This window comes from Cottoperca gobio, chromosome 16, assembly GCF_900634415.1.
Source record: "Cottoperca gobio chromosome 16, fCotGob3.1, whole genome shotgun sequence".
Lineage (NCBI taxonomy): Eukaryota > Metazoa > Chordata > Actinopteri > Perciformes > Bovichtidae > Cottoperca > Cottoperca gobio.
Window position 1 is genome coordinate 140,193 of NC_041370.1, and position 10,902 is coordinate 151,094.

The window sequence follows — 10,902 nt, forward strand, 5'->3', positions numbered from 1 at the left end:
GTAACATTTCCTCTCTCACCTGTCACGGTGTCATCAGTCCTGTGTTGTATATGTAGTGAGACAGAGACATGTGTAATGTCCCTGAAGGTAACGTTTCCTCTCTCCTGTCATGGTGTCATCAGTCCTGTGTTGTATATGTAGTGAGACAGAGACATGTGTAATGTCCCTGAAGGTAACGTTTCCTCTCTCTCCTGTCATGGTGTCATCAGTCCTGTGTTGTATATGTAGTGAGACAGAGACATGTGTAATGTCCCTGAAGGTAACGTTTCCTCTCTCTCCTGTCATGGTGTCATCAGTCCTGTGTTGTATATGTAGTGAGACAGAGACATGTGTAATGTCCCTGAAGGTAACGTTTCCTCTCTCCTGTCATGGTGTCATCAGTCCTGTGTTGTATATGTAGTGAGACAGAGACATGTGTAATGTCCCTGAAGGTAACGTTTCCTCTCTCTCCTGTCATGGTGTCATCAGTCCTGTGTTGTATATGTAGTGAGACAGAGACATGTGTAATGTCCCTGAAGGTAACGTTTCCTCTCTCACCTGTCACGGTGTCATCAGTCCTGTGTTGTATATGTAGTGAGACAGAGACATGTGTAATGTCCCTGAAGGTAACGTTTCCTCTCTCCTGTCATGGTGTCATCAGTCCTGTGTTGTATATGTAGTGAGACAGAGACATGTGTAATGTCCCTGAAGGTAACGTTTCCTCTCTCCTGTCATGGTGTCATCAGTCCTGTGTTGTATATGTAGTGAGACAGAGACATGTGTAATGTTCCTGAAGGTAACGTTTCCTCTCTCTCCTGTCATGGTGTCATCAGTCCTGTGTTGTATATGTAGTGAGACAGAGACATGTGTAATGTCCCTGAAGGTAACGTTTCCTCTCTCCTGTCATGGCGTCGTCTCCCCTTTGAGCAGCGTCAGCGTTGTGTTTGTAGCCAGAAGCTTCATAAACTGAATTTTTATCCACTCTACAGTAAATGTTCTCAGGTACTCATAAATAATTATTTTTGTGTTGCAGTGAAGTAACACAGACGTGAACATGAGGAGCTGCAGGATGTATCACATAAAGTCCTCAGTATCTACGGGAGCCGGGTTTGGGGGGGGTAGATCTACATGAAAGAAAACTGGAGGGGGGTTTCATGTTGCCGTGGCGACCATATCCCCCTATGCATGTAGTGCAGCTCGAGCAGCAGCTAGATGAGCCTACCGACGTCCTGCAGCTCACGGTCCGGGTCCTCACATGTACTTATATCCTGTACTGGAATACATTGAGATGCACTGTATGTGCGAAGTGAACGTGGTCGCCGTGACGACGCCCATTTGTGCCTTGAGTTCGGCTTTTTGGCCGTCGCCATCTTGTTCTTTTGGAACCAGATGTGACGTTTTTAGGCAACTAAAATGTTACAATTAACTGTCATGAAAACACAAACCATGAAAGGGTTAAAGTTGTGAGGCGACACAGCCATAACGACCTGTCAATCACAAGGTAGCCCCGCCCTAAAGCCGCTATTCTCAACCCCTATGTCGCGACCTATCAATGGGCCTCAGACCACCATCTAGTGGGTCGTGGAGGAACAGCTAAAAATAAAAACAAATGTGTTTTTAAAACATGGACCGTGGATTAAAAAGAACAATGTTTTGAAAGACAACCCTGCGCCAGTAAAAGCCTTAAAGCTTAAATTACAAAACGTTTAAATGTAACCTTTTTTTACTGGAGTGGCCCCTTACTACTGGCTACTATAAGCTACTATTAGCTACTAATAGCTAATAGCTATAGACACACACACAGACACACACAGACACACACAGACACACACAGACACAGACACACACAGACACACACACGGACACACACAGACACACACACAGACACAGACACAGACACACACAGACACAGACACAGACACACACACAGACACACACACAGACACACACAGACACAGACACACACACAGACACACACAGACACACACAGACACACACACACAGACACACAGACACACAGACACACACACACGGACACACACAGACACACACAGACACACACAGACACACACACAGACACACACACACAGACACACACAGACACACACACGGACACACACAGACACACACACAGACACACACACACACACACAGACACACACACACAGACACACACACAAACACACACAGACAGACACACACACACAGACACACACAGACACACACAGACACACACATACATACACAGACAGACACACACACAGACAAACACACACAGACACACACACACATACATACACAGACACACACAGACACACACACGGACACACACAGACACACACACAGACACACACAGACACACACACAGACACACACAGACACACACACGGACACACACAGACACACACAGACACACACGGACACACACAGACACACACAGACACGGACACACACAGACACACACACAGACACACACAGACACACACAGACACACACACACAGACACACACACAGACACACACAGACACACACACACAGACACACACACACAGACACACACAGACACACACAGACACACACACACAGACACACACAGACACACACACACAGACACACACAGACACACACAGATACACACTACACACTTCATAGGAATATTACAGAACATATCAGATGCTACACATACGGAGACGCACAAGGATTACTTAGTTATTCTTCTCTGTAAATACGTTGAAATCTTCTGTACAGTTCCAGACACTAACACTGACCCCCCCTATGTGTCAGTTCACCTGCTAACCATTGATTTGACTGACAGCACAGACATTTGATAAGTTATTTAATTTACTTCTTATTGTTCAACTGCATGTTTTACTCTGAAGCCCTAAAATAAGAGTTACAAACTAAGTAAAATAAATGTTGTGCTTCTTCTGCTGTATAACGCTTTCTTCTCTAAGTCTGCAGAGAAAGTCCCAAGCCTCCGCAGCTCTGCAGGGATTGTGGGTAATGTTCTGAGTAGAAACAATAGCTCTGAGGGGCTCTGAGTGCAGCGCTCTTTGATTGGACAGTGCATGTTTCAGTGTGTGTGTGTGTGTGTATGCAGACGTTTTTACCCTCTTTTGAAATCAAACTGAATGAAAAATCGACTATTTTCAGTGTGAAATGACTCCTCAGAGCTGCTGCAGCTTCCTTCTGTTCATATTTACGCTGCTTTAAAAAATGCAATAAAGAAAAACCCAGTTAGCAGCAGAGAGAAGGAATCACAGCTTCAGGCGGGAGGATAACAAGGGGGGGTGGTCACCAGCAAGGAGAAAATACCAAGTGTGTGTGTGTGTGTGTGTATGTGTGTGTGTGTGTGTGTGTGTGTGTGTGTGTGTGTGTGTGTGTGTGTGTGTGTGTGTGCGTGTGTGTGTGTGTGTGTGTGTGGGGGGGGGATCATTAGTGCAGAGAGAGGAGAGAGTACCTGCTGTAATCAAGACGGCAGAGATGAAAAGAATTATAATGAAGATATGAAGACGGAGAGGAGAGAATCAATTTCATATCATTCCTTCATTTTCTGTTTCACCTCAGAGGCTGAAATCACTGAAGGGACGTTCGGTGAAATGCATTAAAACAGAAGCTGGAGTTAATCTGCAACCTTTTATCCTCTTTCAGTCCGTAGTCTCTTTATTCTCTTTTAGTCTCTTTATCCTCTTTCATCCTATTTTATCCTCTTTTATCCTCTTTATCCTCTTTCAGTCTCTGTTAGTCTCTTTTATCCTCTTTCAGTCTCTGTTATCCTCTTTTATTCTCTTTTAGCCTCTTTTAGCCTCTTTTAGTCTCTTTTTATCCTATTTTATCCTCTTTTATCCTCTTTTATCCTCTTTTATCCTATTTTATCCTCTTTTATTCTCTTTATCCTCTTTTAGCCTCTTTTATCCTCTTTTATCCTCTTTTATCTATTTTATCCTCTTTAGCCTCTTTTATTCTCTTTAGTCTCTTTTATATCCTCTTTATGCCTCTTTTATAGCCTCTTTAACCGCTTTTAATTATCAGCCTCTTTTATCCTCTTTTATCCTCTTTTATCCTCTTTTATCCTCTTTTATCTTTTATTTTTATCCTCTTTTATCCTCTTTTATCTATTTATCCTCTTTTAATCCTCTTTTATTCTCTTTTATCTCTTTTATCCTCTTTATCCTCTTTATCTCCTTTTTTATCTCTTTTATCCTCTTTATCCTATTTTTCTATCCTCTTTTTATCCTCTTTTATTCTCTTTTTAGTCTCTTTTAATCCTCTTTACCTCTTTTATCCTCTTTAATCCTCTTTTAAGCCTCTTATTCCATTTAAATATCCTCTTTAGTCTCTTTTATCCTCTTTAGCCTCTTTATCCGATTTACCTCGTTTATCCTCTTTTATTCTCTTAGGCTCTTTTATCCTCTTTGAGCCTCTTAATCTATTTAATTATCCGCTTTAATCCTCCTTTATATCCTATTTTGGCACACAGCTGTGACCTGCACACAACTGGACCTGCACACTGTGGACCTGCACACAACTGGACCATAAGCTGGACCTGCACACAACTGGACTTGCACACAGCCGGACCTGCACACAACTGGAGCTGCACACAGGTGGACCTGCACAGAGTTGGACCTGCACACAACTGGACCTCCACACAGCTGGACCTGCACCAAGGTGGACCTGCACACAGCTGGACCTGCACACAACTGGACTTGCACACAGCCGGACCTGCACACAACTGGACCTGCACACAGCTGGACCTGCACACAACTGGACCTGCACACAAGTGGACCTACACACAGCTGGACCTGCACACAACTGGACCTGCACACAGGTGGACCTGCACACAACTGCAACTGCACACAGGTGGACCTGCACACAGCTGGACCTGCACACAGCTGGACCTGCACACAACTGGACCTGCACACAGCTGGACCTGCACAGAGGTGGACCTGCACACAGCTGGACTTGCACACAAATGGACCTGCACACAGGTGGACCTGCACACAGCTGGACTTGCACACAACTGGACCTGCACACAGGTGGACCTGCACACAGCTGGACCTGCACCAAGGTGGACCTGCACACAGCTGGACCTGCACACAACTGGACCTGCACACAGCTGGACCTGCACAGAGGTGGACTTGCACACAACTGGACCTGCACACAGGTGGACCTGCACACAACTGCAACTGCACACAGGTGGACCTGCACACAACTGGACCTGCACACAACTGGACCTGCACACAGGTGGACCTGCACACAACTGGACCTGCACATAGCTGGACCTGCACACAACTGGACTTGCACACAGCCGGACCTGCACACAACTGGAGCTGCACACAGGTGGACCTGCACAGAGTTGGACCTGCACACAACTGGACCTCCACACAGCTGGACCTGCACCAAGGTGGACCTGCACACAGCTGGACCTGCACACAACTGGACTTGCACACAGCCGGACCTGCACACAACTGGACCTGCACACAGCTGGACCTGCACACAACTGGACCTGCACACAAGTGGACCTACACACAGCTGGACCTGCACACAACTGGACCTGCACACAGGTGGACCTGCACACAACTGCAACTGCACACAGGTGGACCTCCACACAGCTGGACCTGCACACAGCTGGACCTGCACACAACTGGACCTGCACACAGCTGGACCTGCACAGAGGTGGACCTGCACACAGCTGGACTTGCACACAAATGGACCTGCACACAGGTGGACCTGCACACAGCTGGACTTGCACACAACTGGACCTGCACACAGGTGGACCTGCACACAGCTGGACCTGCACCAAGGTGGACCTGCACACAGCTGGACCTGCACACAACTGGACCTGCACACAGCTGGACCTGCACAGAGGTGGACTTGCACACAACTGGACCTGCACACAGGTGGACCTGCACACAACTGCAACTGCACACAGGTGGACCTGCACACAACTGGACCTGCACACAACTGGACCTGCACACAGCTGGACCTGCACACAGGTGGACTTGCACACAACTGGACCTGCACACAGGTGGACCTGCACACAGCTGGAGCTGCACACAGGTGGACCTGCACACAGCTGGACCTGCACACAACTGGACCTGAACACAGCTGGACCTGCACACAGCTGGACCTGCACAGAGGTGGACCTGCACACAGCTGGACTTGCACACAAATGGACCTGCACACAGGTGGACCTGCACACAGCTGGAGCTGCACATATGTGGACCTCCACACAGCTGGACTTGCACACAGTAGGAACTGCACACAGTAGGATCTGCACACAGCTGGACCTTCACACAACTGGACCTGCACACAACTGGACCTGCACACAGCTGGACCTGTACACAGTAGGACCTGCACACAGCTGGACCTTCACACTGTAGGCAACAGGAACTCTTTCATTCTAGCTTAGTGCGAGCTGTTCTCTGAGCAGAACAGAATAAAAGCAGAACAGAATAAAACCCAAAGAAGAGCGCAGGTGAGGGAGCCGTTTGATGAAGCAGGAACAACTCACTGACTCAGAGCAGCTGTGTGGATACACACACATACACACACAGACCAACATGGGACACAGCTGCCTGTGGTTGTGAGCCTCATCCCCATGAACCCACACCGTCCTGCTGACACAGATACTCCCGACAGCACTGACACATCAGGGACATATTTTATGGATATTTCATATTATGTTCAATGTAAAATACTAACAGAGCAGAACATCTAATGAGCTGCACAAACACAAACAGTGACGCTTGAAGAGATAATAATCAGATACTTTCCCTTTTATTTTAGAAACGTTTAATACAAGTCTGTTTTATTTTAACAATCATACAAACTTATAGGCTTTTTATTTTGACTCATTGTTGTGTTCTTCTCTTACGCAGGACGAGACTCTTTGAATATTCACAGTATATCTGAAATAATAACACAAACTTTGAAACACAAGTGAATGAATAAAGTAGAATAATATAAATAATGTATATTAAAAACACCTCGCTGCCCCCTGTGAAGCTTTAGCGACCCCTAATGGGGGTCGGGACCCTCAGGTTGGGAACCAGAGCACTAGAATAGAGCACCAAATGTGGATTAATCCACAATGAATGAATGAAAATAGTCCCCAACAAATGCACTACTTCTTCCTGCTGCCCTGATAAAAGATGAAAGCAGCTGTTTCAGGAGCCTGAAGTCTGAGTGATGCTGATCCATCGCTCCACGTCTCCTCACCCACCGGCCCCCGCTGACACCCTCACATCCCACTTTATGTTCATGTTATGTTTATGTCAAAACGCTGATTTATTCACTTCCTGCCATCTTCTGCTCAGCATGCAGGCAGAGCTTCAAGCCAGATATCCTCGCCAGCAAACAGCTAAAGTTTCCTGTCCGTGAGCGTTGTACAGCTGCGAGGACTCAACACAGAGAGAGTGGGGGCCCGGAGGACGCTGAGGCCAACGTGTCCCCGTTATCCTCTGACGGTGGCGTTAGAACCGGCGAGTCAGATGCCTCCTGCTGGGATGCAGCGCAGTGACAGCTGCAGGCTTCACCTCCGAGCTGAAGTCAGAAGGACAAGTATTCAGATACTTTACTAAAGGTGTCAGACACATGTGGATCAGGAAGCAGCTGATGCAGTGGAGGAGAGTAAAGTACAAATACCTCACACTCGTACTTTAGTGCAGTACGTGCTGATAATGTAACAGGTCTTAAACGTCTGTAGTGTCTTAAACAGAAGAGTCACATGTTGAGATGTTCAGCAGACGTTCTGCACACCTCCAAAATAAAAGTATTTTGAGCTGCAGGAGGTGGTTTGATGCTTTTATTATGGTGTTTGACAACAAAGAGACGTTTTGACACTAATCTGCAACTAAAACTTCCTCCTGTCGTCACGACGACGTGCAGAGCGGCCGCGAGCGTGCACTCTCTGTTGCTATGCAACTAAAGCGAAAGGCCGTCTGACGTGTGAATCTGATTAAAGACGAAATGTTTTCAAACCGGAGCTGATCTGTTACAAGAACGTCTGCATTCATCACTTAATATAAATATAAATAAACTGTGAAGACACACAAACATACAGCTGTTAATAAAAGACAGTTCACAGCAGCAGCTGTTAATACAAAGTTATACTTTATTATAGAAGTTCATCTTCCTTTTTCTTATTCCTGCAGAAACGACGTGAGTACAGGATGCTGCAGACACTTGATTTGATCATTTGGCCGCAGTGAGCGTGTTATATTTCTGCAGGGGGGCAAATAAACCTGAGCCTCCGTTTCACCTGCTGACCTGCTCTCCAATTTAACAAGAGGCTCTCGCCAGGAGCCGCTGATTGAGTCCCCAAGGAGGAAGAGAGGACGGAGGTCAGACACCTCGCAGCTCCTCAGTCTGCTTTTACCATCGTGCTAACATTAGCAGAGCTTCAGAGACTGGAGCACATGTTATACTCAGAAACACAACTAATGTGCACAAACATCATCAGAGATGAAGTGAAACAAAACACATTTACATTGTCTTTTAGTTTTGACACAGTTTAAGCTCAATGCTAATGTTTTGTGAATCATTTTGCTTCATCACTGGAAATGTTAACACACATTTTTAAATGATGTTCTCACAACAGTTCTGTATCTTCTCTGGTTTTTCTGGTATATTTAATCAATATTCATGTTTCACTGGAACTACTTTCTTCTAGGATTCAACGCTCTGAATGAAAATGCTTTTATTTTATTTTATACGTGAACACGTTTTTATTTTTCTCTAATCTTTCCAGGATCCAGTTGTGTTAGAAACACTGTGAAATTAAAGAGTTCTGTAAGAAGAACTCTGTATAGTGAAGCAGATCGATTGATAGATTAATAAAAATAATGATGTAAAACGATTACAAGTCGAGGTTAAAGAATGAATTTCTAAATGTGCAGAAGGTGTGAGAGGATCTTTAGCTAAAGAAGCTAAAGAACGTCTGAACTCTTCTCAACATCCATCTGCTGGCTTCTGACAACTTGGAAGCTTGTTGGACTGAAGAGCAGACGTCCAACACTCTGCTCCCAGTCTGTAGGATCAGCTGCTTCTGGTGTCGCTGCAGCTCTGACCTCATCACATTGAAATTAATTTGTAAAGCTCCCACTCCTCTCTGAAAGCACAAAGCAGCACAGCCTTTACTCAGCAAGTTTACTTTATCTTTACATTTTATTTATAACGGTAGAATTTAGTATTTAGTTTCCCTGCATGTTACAAGTCTGGCGCCCCCTAGTGGCCGTAATAATTATGATGACGTAGACATAAAGTGAACAAAATCTGCGTAAGGGGGGGTCTAAGGTTACGTAGGTAACAAACGTACTTTTTCTAAATATCTGAATTCTTTTTTTTAAACATGCAAAAATAAGGAAACAAAATTCTCAAAGAGTGAAATGCACCTTTAACTGCGCTGCAGAGCATCAGCGTCTCTGCTCCTGAGGTCTCAGCTCGTATTTAAAGGAGCTGTCATGAAGACATTTGGTGCATATTGTCTCATTTCTATGTAGATGAGCCTCATAACACAAACAGACTTCTCCACTTCGATCTTCAGCACCAACGTTTGTATTCGGTTTGTTCTGACGGGACATTAACAGTTAAATTCCTGTCCTGAAGTTTAGAATGCAAACGCCGTTTGCGCTGTAATGTTATTATTGAGATATTTAAGAGACTCATCCAGAGAGGAAATGTTCTGCAAAAATAAAACTATGTGCTGCAAAAAAAGAGGCTAAAAGAGAATAAAAGAGGATAAAAGAGGCTAAAAGAGGATAAAAGTGGATGAAAGAGAATAAAAGAGGATAAAAGTGGATAAAAGAGAATAAAAGAGGATAAAATAGGATAAAAGAGGCTAAAAGAGACTAAAAGAGGATAAAAGAGAATAAAAGAGGATAAAAGAGGATACCAGAGAATAAAAGGAGGATAAAAGAGAATAAAAGAGGATAAAAGAGTATAAAAGAGGATAAAAGAGGATAAAAGAGACTAAAAAGAGGATAAAAGAGAATACAAGAGGATAAAAGAGGATAAAGAGGATAAAGAGAATAAAAAGGATAAAAGAGACTAAAAGAGGATAAAAGAGACTAAAAGAGGATAAAAGAGAATAAAAAGATAAAATAGGATAAAGAGACTAGAAGAGGATAAAGAGGATAAAAGAGAATAAAAGAGGATAAAAGAGACTAAAAGAGGATAAAAGAGAATAAAAGAGGATAAAAGAGGATAAAAGAGGATAAAATAGGATAAAAGAGACTAAAAGAGGATAAAAGAGGATAAAATAGGATAAAAGAGGATAAAAGAGACTAAAAGAGGATAAAAGAGGATAAAAGAGGATAAAAGAGGATAAAAGAGGATAAAAGAGGCTAAAAGAGGATAAAGAGAATAAAAGAGGATAAAATAGGATAAAAGAGGATAAAAGAGGATAAAAGAGGATAAAAGAGGATAAAGAGGATAAATAGGATAAAAGAGACTAAAAGAGGCTAAAAGAGGATAAAAGAGAATAAAAGAGGATAAAAGAGACTAAAAGAGGATAAAAGAGAATAAAGAGGATAAAAGAGGATAAGAGAATAAAAGAGAATAAAAGAGGCTAAAAGAGTATAAAAGAGGATAAAGAAATATAAGAGGGTAAAGAGGATAAAATAGGATAAAAGAGGATAAAATAGGATTAAAAGAGGAAAAAGGAATAAAGAGGATAAAATAGGATAAAAAGCGGATAAAGAGGATAAAATAGGATAAAAGAGGATAAAAGAGGATAAAAGAGGATAAAAGAGGATAAAAGAGGATAAAAGAGGATAAAAGAGGATAAAATAGGATAAAAGAGGATAAAAGAGGATAAAAGAGACTAAAAGAGGATAAAAGAGAATAAAAGAGGATAAAAGAGGATAAAAGAGGCTAAAAGAGGATAAAAGAGACTAAAAGAGAATAAAAGAGGTAAAAGAG